We start from the raw sequence: 10,379 nt of genomic DNA, 5'->3' as shown, positions 1-10,379 counted from the left end.
GCTTTATTATTTCAAGAAAGGTAAAAATGTACCTGCACCACCAAAAAAGATTTGTGCATTGTGTGGAGAAGGTGCTGTGACTGAAGGAACGTGTCAAATGTGATTTGCGAAGTTTCTTGGTTACTACTGACATTTTGGCCAAATAATTCTCTGCTGTGGGGCTGTCTTATGCATTGGGAGATGTTTAGCAGCACCCCTGGCCTCTGCCCACTAGAAGCCAATAGCAGGAGATAGCTGACATATTCAAAATATCCAAATCAATAAAGTTATTGGTAAAAATGAAAAATGTATATTTTATTTTATGGAAAAAATCCATACTGACTTTTTTGACCAACCCAATATTAACATCATGCATTAGTATGGTACAGCCAGCCAAATCTTTAAATGTTCCTTCTTCTTGTTTTGTCTATACTTTCTTCTTTTTTCTAGTAAACATATATCACATTTACAATAATGCTTTTATTGAATACATTTTTATCTTATTTTTTAAAAAGATTTCATTTCTCCCCTGGCTGGGGAGAAACGGGTAGCTCAGTGGTTTGAGCGCAGGCTGCGAACCAAAGTGTCACAGGTTCGATTCCCAGTCAGGGTACATGCCTGGGTTGCAGGCCATAACCCCCAGCAACCGCACATTGATGTTTCTCTCTCTCTCTCCCTCCCTTCCCTCTCTAAAAATAAATAAATAAAATCTTTAAAAAAAAAAGATTTTATTTCTGTTTAGAGAGAGGGAAAAGGAGAGAGAAAGAGAGAGAGAGAAACATCATCGTGAGATAGAAACAACAGTTGCCTCTCGTACATGCGCAGATCAGGGACCGAATCCGCCACCCAAGACCAGGAATCAAACCAGTGACCTTTCGCTTTGTGGGACAATGGCCAACCAGCTGAGCCACACTGGTCTGGGCTTTAATACACTCTTTAAAGACCAAAGGAGCCCCCTCTTAATCTCCAAGAGTTAATCACATTTTCATATAAAGATAGGGATGATTTTTATAGCCTTCGCATTCTCCAAGTTTTCTTCAGAGCACTTTTACAGTCATTGGAGAAGACACTGTTTAAGACTCCCTTTCAGCAAGGCGATCCCGCAGGATGAGGAGCACTCAGAGGCTGTTATCTCATCTCGGGAGAGCCCCAGACGCTTGCGTGAGAGCGGAGGGAGGCCCGTGGGGCCCCCACAAGCAGCGCCAGGGTTCAGGAGAGGAGGAGAGCAGGGGCAGCGATGGGATGAGAGGTAATACTGGGTCCTACTCAGGGGGTGGCACAGCGCCCCTCTTTCCGGCCCAGACCTGCCTTCTCCCCATGGTGCTGGGAACGGTCACCTCAGGGCTCTGCTCTCTGAGGAGTTAACCCCTTCCAGTGGCCTAGGCTGCCCTCACTGTCCATCAGCCCTGCGTGCAGTAAGCTGCCAACTCCTAGGTACCCGGGGCAGAAAGGGCCCTAAGAGGCAAACCAACACGGTCCATAAATCAGAGAAACTGAGGCCCACAGACGTTGCCCAGCCTTGCCCACCGATGGCAGACCCAGGCCATTATCTACTATGAGACTCTGTCCAGCCCACCCCTCAGCCTCATTTCCACAGATGTGCACGCGGGCTGCTCCTGCCAACCGAGTGCTGGAGGACCAGACGTCGTGGGCACTTAGCTGGGACGACACAGACGCAGGGACATTGGGAACTCAATTTAAAAAAAAATGTTTGGGGAAAACTCGGGCTGGGCCAAGAAGTAATGAAGTCCTTCTGGCGTCTAGAATCTTCTCTCTGAATGAATGCTCCAGGTGGTCCCCAGAGCCCTACTTGGTCCCCTGCTGACACGTGGGCTGAATGTTTCTCCATCGGGCAGCCACCCTGTGTTAGCCATACCCCCAGCCTCCACCCGCTGAGATGCCAGCAGCAGTCCCCAGCCCCTCCCCAGTTGCGACAACCACAGACAACTTCAGATGTTGCAAAATCATTCCTGGAGGGCAAAATTGTCCCTGGCGGAGACTCACTGGGCTAGAGTGTGATGTAAGGTAGCTTTCAAATCCTTCCTAAGGCTGAGCCTCTGACACTAATCTCATTCCCCGCCCCTCTTTTTTGGAAAAAAAAGAACTTGTGGGAGAGCAGGACCCACAAAATGGCATTGGTCCGATCAAGATAGCAGAAAGTATATCAAACAAGGTGGAGTCACTCGTGTCAACCAAGATGGCTGCCAGTCAGCCATGACACTTTGGTTCAAGAGGGAAACTACGTAAATCAGAGCAGACCCATCTGGCAAGGAGACACGCCTAAACTATCTGTACACGTGAGCAGAAGAGCCACGTCGGCAGAGCGGGACCACCCCGCTCTGGTGGACAGGTTCCTGGGGAGACTCCACACCTGCCATCGGGGGTGTCAAGCAGAACAGCCTTGTAGCGCCCGTGGGTGCCTGGGCAAATTCCCTACTTGGCATCGGGTGCTAAGATGCTTATCAAGAGACCCAGAAGGGTGGAGTGTGCTACTCTCAAGGGTATAACTGAGGCAGCTCCAGACCACTGCTGAGACAGCTGAGCCCCACACCCCAGGGGGCTGCTCCACGCCACGCTGATCTCCCTTGGCATCGGCCACCAGAGGCTCTGCCCCGCTGGCTGCCCACCTGGCTCCGGAGGTCCTTCCTTGTAAGACAGTGACCACTCCCTTCTCCACCACGCCCTCTTCCAGACCTGCAGACGGACACTCTGGGCCTCGGGTGCCTGGTCCCCATTGATTGCTGTGTGTGTATGATATTTCTCTTAGATCGTTAGAGTGTGAGCAAGATCTTCATGTGGTTGATGTTCCACTCTGAGTGAAGCTGCCTTCAATAAAAGCTGAGTGAACAGCACAGTTACTGTGTGTTTGTGAGTGAGACTCTGGTCTATTCCTCGGTGCCGGGCTGCTCAGTGGGCAGCCAGCCGAGCAGCTGCCCAGCTGGCGTATGGGAAAGACTGTATCACAAATCTAGGCTCATGACACTCCTTAGGAGCACTGCACAGCAACAGGCTCCTCCAAAAGGACCCTAGGAGCTTAGGGGAAATTCCACAGAACGTTCACTCATTCGAGTAACCTTCACAGAGGAACTACGGTGTTCCTGAGGCACTGGGAGTTCCATTAACAAGACAGACACAGTCCCTGCTTCCCGGTGGCCAGGGCTCTAGGTTATAAATGACCTTGAGAAGGGCAAGGAGGAGGACTGGGTGAGCCCACCTCTCTTCCAGGTCCCCTGTGCCCTTCCTCGTCTCAGAGGCACAAAGGATTCTTAGCCATAGAAATGCAAATGAACCCCATCCCTGCGGAGGCACGGGATTCTAGCCCTGTGGGCGCTGACCACGATTTGGGTCTATGTGTAAATTCCCTTCCACATTCCTCATTGCCTAAAATGTGGGAGTTCTTTCCATTCTTACCTGAATCTCTTGTCAATCTGTTAAAATCTTTGACACATGTTCGTTTTATATTTGTAGGATTCATGATGTTCCTCCTTTAAACTGTTGTATGTTAACAGGGCAGAAGGGAAAGAAACAAGTAAACATTTTAGAGTGTGGAGTGTCGTGTGGATAATTAAACAGGATAATGTGAAAGGGATGCTTGTGAATCACCCTAGCGTGCTAGAAACAAAAAGTTGGCATCCCTGAGCAGCCCTCTCCTATTTCTCCCCCACCCCATGCCAATGTTTTCTAAAAAACAATTTCGCTGGCCCATGGAATCCCATCCATTAGCGCTTTTAAATTCCATTCATTTCTTCTTCTTCTCCCCTCACTGTGGTCTTCGCCACAGGAGAGGTTGAAGATGAAGACGGAGCCCAGCGCTCTACTCGGGACATTTAAGAAGGTCAGCGGAGAGGATTTCTCCTTTCAGGATGGCCTGAGAGCCATCAGGGCAGTCCGCAAGCAGGAGGGAAAACCACCCCACAAAACCCCTCCAAACAGAGAAGCAGGGAAGCTTCTCCGAGATCAGGGATAGCCGTGGCTTTGCCAGTGGCTGATATGGAAGGTCATTGGTGTCACTGCTTTTTATTTATTTTTTAATATATTTTATTATGTTATTACAGTTGTCCCATTACCCCCCTTCATTCCCCTCCACCCTGCACACCCTCTCCCACCCACATTCCCCCTTTAGTTCATGTCCATGTGTCATAAGTTCTTCGGCTTCTACATTTCCCATAGTATTCTTGCCCTCCCCCTGTCTATTTTCTACCTACCATCCATGCTATTTATTCTCTGTGCCTTCCCCCCCCCCTCCTCCCACTCCCCTGTGGCTAACCCTCCATGTGTTCTCCATTTCTGTGGGTCTGTTCCTGTTCTAGTTGTGTGCTTAGTTTCTTTTTGTTTTTGTTTTAGGTGTGGTTGTTAATAATCGTGAGTTTGCTGTCATTTTACTATACATGTTTTCTAGGGCTGGAAAGAAGTATTCCAAGTCATGAAAGGCACGGACCTACATCCCAGATTGCTCTATATAGCAAAGCTTTCATTTAGAATGGAAGGGCAGAGAAAGCACTTCTCAGATAAGGTCATGTTCAAGGAGTTCATTGTCACCAAGCCCTTATTTTATGAAATGTTAAAGGGACTTATCTAAGAAAAAGAAGATAAAAAAATCATGAATAGTAAAATGAGGGCTTCACTGCTTTTCATCTGAAGACCACCAGCTATCCCATCAGGATAAAACCAGCCTTCTTGTCCTTTGTTTCTTCGGGCCTTGGTCTTTAGAACACTAGTATTCCTTTCAGTGTACTTCCGCTTTGCTTAAAACAATAGGCAGTTTACAAAGGTTTGGAGCGCTGGGCGGAGAGCAAACACAAGAGGAGAAAGGGAAGTCATTTGGGGAGTTCCTGCTCCTCCAGGGAAGTCCACTTTCAAATCTACTTTAGATTTTAAAAGACAGAACTTGAAGCTTTTGTGTGTGTTTTTTTTTAAACACATTTGCAAGGTCTTATCTTACTATCTTCATACTGAAGTATACTTCTGAGAGGTCAATGTATTTCCTGTCTGCTTTTAGCCCAGTTTCCTAATGCTCTATCTCCCTTTTGGTATTTAGAAAGAGTGGGAATTGGTGACAGCAAAGGTCTGGGGCGTTGGTTTGTTTTAAGGCAAAAGCCTGCATTTTCATGAGTAGCGAGAATGTATATCCCCAGACAATAGCCGTGCTTTGCCAAAAGCAATAGTTTCTTGGGGCAAATGAGGTGACTTCCACCACTTTCAAATCCAGCCCAGTCTCTCGGGCGGAATCAGGCCTCCCTACTACTCATTGCGACCATCTCCCAATGCCTGTGCTCACCTGAGATTAATGTCATGCCCAACACACTTCAATAAAAAAAAAAAAAAAACTCAATCTAGCCCTGGCTGGCATAGCTCAGTGGATTGAGTGCGGGCTGCGAACCAAAGCATCGCAGGTTCGATTCCCAGTCAGGATACATGCCTGGGTTGCAGGCCATGGCCCCCAGCAACTGCACATTGATGTTTCTCTGTTTCTCTCTCTCTCTCTCTCTCTCTCTCTCCTTCCCTCTCTAAAAATAAATAAATAAAATATTTTTTAAAAACTCAATCTAATCATAATTCATACTTGGATTCATGCCACTTTGACTGTTATATTTTATGGCCCCATGTCCTTTAATTTTATAATCGAACATTTACCAGCTTTTCTTAGAGGATTTGCTTTTAAATTTATGATACTCTGTCACTCACGTGTAATGTATTGCCCATAACTTAAGTAAATAAAATAAGCGGCCAAAAGAGATGCATTTGTTAGGTAGAAGTCATAAAATAACAGAAAAAAAAACTTTGAAAAGAAACGGGCTTTCCTTACTTAGGTGGCGAATGATTTTATCTGGAAAGGAAAGCACAGACCTGGGGGGGGTACCGACAGGGCCAAGCCCCTTTAAATGAGCCCATAGTGGGCGCAGAATCCGTACAATGAACGAGTGATTCCGGCGAGAGGAGGAAGCCCGGGTGCGGATGCACAGCTGGATCTCACCTTAATCAGTCCAAGGCCAGGAGCACAGAGTTAGCCAAACAGAGCTTCCTGGCAGACTCTAAACGGGCTTCCCCAACGCCAAGGGAGAGCCTCGAATCAGCAGGGCCCTGCTATTTTGTAACTTCCAACCACCTGCGTTCCAGTGTCCCGGGGTGTTTGTCGAGGGCAATGTGGTGAAGAAGAAACGCACAGGAAGGATCCACGAAACGTGGCAACCCCTGCTGAAATCCCGTGTGGCTTCTGTGACCGTACTGGAAGTCACGGGGAAAACCCACCTTAACGATGACCTCTACCAGCTTGGCGTTCGGCGTTGTGTTACATCCCTCTGCAGCGACCAGCGGGCGCTGAGACAAGCTGGAGCGTGCATGCCCCCCTCGTGTGTGAGATGCAGAGAAGGACGTTATCCGAGATGAAGGAGTTGCCCACTGCAGGGGTACCCCCCTGACCCACGTGACCTCCTCCCTCAGTCAAGAGACCGAACCAAGAGAGGCCACCTGGTCCGCACAGCTGGAACCAATTCTGCCCAACCACGCAGGGCGGGGCAGATTTGCTGGGCCCAACAGGGGAAACAGGGACGGGTCACCACACTGGAAGGTTTCCCGGGGCCCCAGATCGGGTGATTTCATCCTCTCCTCTCATCCCACCCGGCTCTGATCCAGGTGTTGTCCCCCCTGTGCAGGTGAGTGATCGGAGGTTCCGTAATCAGCTTGCCCTACGGCACCCAGCCTCCGGGCTGGCGTGGGCCTCCTTTCCCAAGTGAAGGGGGCCGGGTACTTCCTCATGAACCCACGCCTTCCTGATTGGAAATGTACCTCCCTCCCTACTTTGTTTCTGGACTTCCTGCACGTGCTGACTCTGCTGTCTGGGCTCAAGCCACCTGCTGCGTTGTAAACCAACAGGTCTGGCCCTGTGGGAGTTGCCTTTGAAACTCTATAAACGGGCAGGCTTCCTGCAAACGGGCAGGTGTTCCAACACCTTCCTCGTGGGCTAGCGACACTGTCACCTGGGCCAACCTGGCGCAGTCTCCCTTCCCCCCTCTTGACGGCTCTTCCGCAGGTTCTGCCGCCAAAGGGAACAGCAGCCTCTCCAAATGCATCTGCACCAGACAAGTCCCTTCCCAGAACACGGAAGTTTACCCAGGCTCTGGGGTAAAACCTAGTGGGCCAGGGGGAAAGGGGAAGTTTGCCACGCCCCGGTTTTTCTTTTTTAATCCTCACCTGAGGACATGTTTTTCTTCCATTGATTTTAGAGACAGGAAGGAAAGGAGAGAAACGTTGATGGGAGAGAAACATCCATCAGTTGCTGCCCGTGTGGGCCCTGACCAGGAATCAAACCCACAACCTTCTAGTGCACAGGACGATGCTCCAACCAACTGCACAACTCGGACAGCCCTTCACACCCCGCACCCTGCCGTTTTATTGAGATATAACTGGCCATTTATTCAAGATGTTGAGACTCCCTTAAATCACCTATCACAGGGGTGTCACACTCATTTTAACTGGGGGCCACATCAGCCTGGTTGGGCCAACTGTAATTTCAACTCCTTAACAGTTAAGGAGGAGTTACACTTGCACCTGGCTGGTATAGCTCAGTGGATTGAGTGTGGACTGCGAACCAAAGCATCCCAGGTTCGATTCCCAGTCAGGGCCCATGCTTGGGTTGCAGGGCATGGCCCCCAGCAACTGCACATTGATGTTTCTCTCTCTTTCTCCCTCCCTTCTCTAAAAATAAATAAATAAAAATCCTTTAAAAAAAAAGAAGTACTTATTTGCAAACGCACATTGATGTTTCTTTCTCTTCCTCCCTTCCTTCTCTAAAAATAAATAAATAAAAATCTTAAAAAAAAAGAAGTACTTATTTGCAAACATAATTAAAAATAAAAAAGAGTAGTTACACTTATACAGTCTCTAAAATTATTTCGGCCCTTTGAAGGCAACCATGAGGCTGATGTGGCCCCCCCCCCATGAAAATGAGTTCGACACCCCTGATCTATCAAGTAGCAAAACAGCCCTGAATCTTCGGAGCCCGTAGAGCGAGCCACAAGAGGACGGGCAGGCCTCCAGTTCAAAGAGCAAGACCTACCGCAGCTGCGCTGCTCACCTCCTGTGCTCCATAAACTCGGAGGCCCCACTGCATGATGGGGGCGTGCTCACATCACAACCTGCTCCCCAAGAGTGGGCTTCCGAACCCGAAACACTAACTCAGAAGAATGTCTGCACTCCCATGTTTGTTGTAGCGCTAGTCACACAGTTGCCGAGGCCGGGGTGCAGCCCGAGCGCTCATCTGTAGATGAGTGGGTAAAGCTGTGGTGCATTTACACAGTGGAATACTACTTCAGCTGTAAGAAAGAAAGAAAAAGAAAACCTTACCTTTTGCCAACAGCATGGATGGACCTGGAGAACATTACACTGAGTGAAATTAGCCAGTCAGAGAAAGACAAGTACCATGTAATGTCACTTATATATGGAATCTCACGAACAAATGGAACTAACAAGAAAACCAGAGTCAGACTCAGGGATCAGAGAGCGGGCTGCCAGCTGTGGGTGTGTTGGGGGCGTGGCAGGATGGAGCACAAGAGAAAAAACTCGTGGACGGGGACAGCAGTCGAGTGACCGCAGGAGGAGGGGGGCAGTGGCGGTGGACCAAGACCTGGGGGGGCGGCAAGCACAGCACAGCGTACAGACGACACGTGGAATCGTGCACCTGAAACCTGTGTAACCTTGTTAGCCGGTCTCACCGCGATACATTCAGTAAGAAAGGAAAACACGGAAAGCCTTTGCCAAGGAAGTGAAAAGGGCTCTCGAGATCAGGGCCGAGAGAACAGACACGCGCACAACCTCAGACGGAGCACGTGCCTGGGGAGAGTGCCGGTGTTTGTGCTCCTGACCTCTCTCTCAAGCAGGAGTCCACCCTGAGTCACTTCAAGTGCAAAAGAGAGAAAGAAAAAAAAAAACTGCCAGAGATCAAAATCCTTCAAGAAAATAGTCTGAGGAAGACAGGAGTGCAGGTCTAGCGAGAGCTAATTTAACGTTTTTGTATCATTGCAGATATGGGAGCAGGACCAGCCAGAAACGGGCTTTCCTTCGGAAAGATGTCTGAAGTCTATTTGAGAGGGGGAAAAAAGACATACTCTTTTCCTTAAGTAAAATAACGATCAGACACTCGAATCAAGGAAGACCCGACATGGAATGCTGGGCTGGTGTCCAGCAGAGAAAGGGTGTACACGGCGGACACACGGGACAGACACGCAGAGCTGGGGAGGGCCCCACCCCCATTATCTGAGGGACGGGCTTCGTCTCGCTCTGTGCGTGGAGCGGCTGCTTCACCCCGAGTTTAGATGAGCTGAGGCCGAAGGATAGACAACCTTGAAGTTCTCGTCAGGTCAAAAGTCACCAGAACACAACCCCCAGCCCTTTCCTGGGTGTCAGAATGCCCTCCGGGACAACGTGGGGTCCACAGCCCCTAACATTCTCCTGGGACCTGATGCTGGTTCTTCTTGCCACTGGGTTCACAAAGACCAGTGTAGCAAGTGGGCAGGAGGCAGCTGACTGGTTGGTCCTGAAACTGCTCTTGCCTCGGGTCTTCCTCCAATGAGCTTTTCCCCCCACTCCCCTGAGAACTTGCAGCCTATTCCTCCCTAAGAAGCCCCCAAGTATGAGATGGTTAAAAATATTCTCTGTCCGCCGACTTGTGCCAGAATGGGACAATGAGACGTGGGGTAGTCTAGGGCACACTAAGCCCTTCATGGTTATAAGCAAACCCCAGCAAAAAATTCTTCAGCGAGATTCCTCTCATTACTTTTTTTTTTAAAGATTTTTATTTATTTATTTTTAGAGATGGGAAGGGAGAAAGAGAAACACCCATGTGTGGTTGCTTCTCATGTGGCCCCCACTGGGGACCTGGCCCGCAACCCAGGCATGTGCCTTGACTGGGAATCAAACCCGCGACACTATGGTTCACAGCCCACGCTCAACCCACTGAGCTATGCCAGCCAGGGCTCATTAAACTTTTGTGGGGTTTTTTGCTTTATTTTTTACCCAGATGTTTCTTTCTAATGAATTGACCATTATATTTCCTAAGTTCTGAAATAGCCAACAGACCATAGAAAGATAATGCTTTAGGTTCCTGCTTGAAACCAGTCTCATTGAACTTTTAACAGCACTTGGTTTTTAACTTCATTTGAAACAATTTTATTAGACTGCATTGTGACAGCTGTCTCATCAGCGTGCATTCAAAAAGTATCAAAATTGGTGAGTTTTTTGTGTAGCCATTTTAATATTGAAGATGGAAGCAGCAATATTTTCAGCATACTAGGCTTTATTATTTCAAGAAAGGTAAAAACACAACCAAAGTGCAAGTAAGACTTGTGCAGCGTATGGTATGGAGAAGGTGCTGTGCTGAGCAAACCCGTCCTAAGTGGTTGGCG

General features: G+C 48.8%; 1 non-coding gene across 1 annotated transcript; it reads right to left on the bottom strand.

The window, feature by feature from the left end:
- Positions 1–9,992: 9,992 nt before the first annotated feature.
- On the bottom strand, positions 9,993–10,130 carry LOC123815405. Its single transcript, XR_006785072.1, has one exon. It is a non-coding gene; the product is annotated as a small nucleolar RNA SNORA2/SNORA34 family (small nucleolar RNA).
- Positions 10,131–10,379: the final 249 nt, after the last annotated feature.

The sequence above is a fragment of the Phyllostomus hastatus genome, unplaced genomic scaffold, assembly GCF_019186645.2.
Source record: "Phyllostomus hastatus isolate PE091 unplaced genomic scaffold, TTU_PhHast_1.1 phas_contig_17, whole genome shotgun sequence".
Lineage (NCBI taxonomy): Eukaryota > Metazoa > Chordata > Mammalia > Chiroptera > Phyllostomidae > Phyllostomus > Phyllostomus hastatus.
Note: the sequence above shows the minus strand (reverse complement) of the source record. Positions and strands in the feature narration are given on the sequence as shown.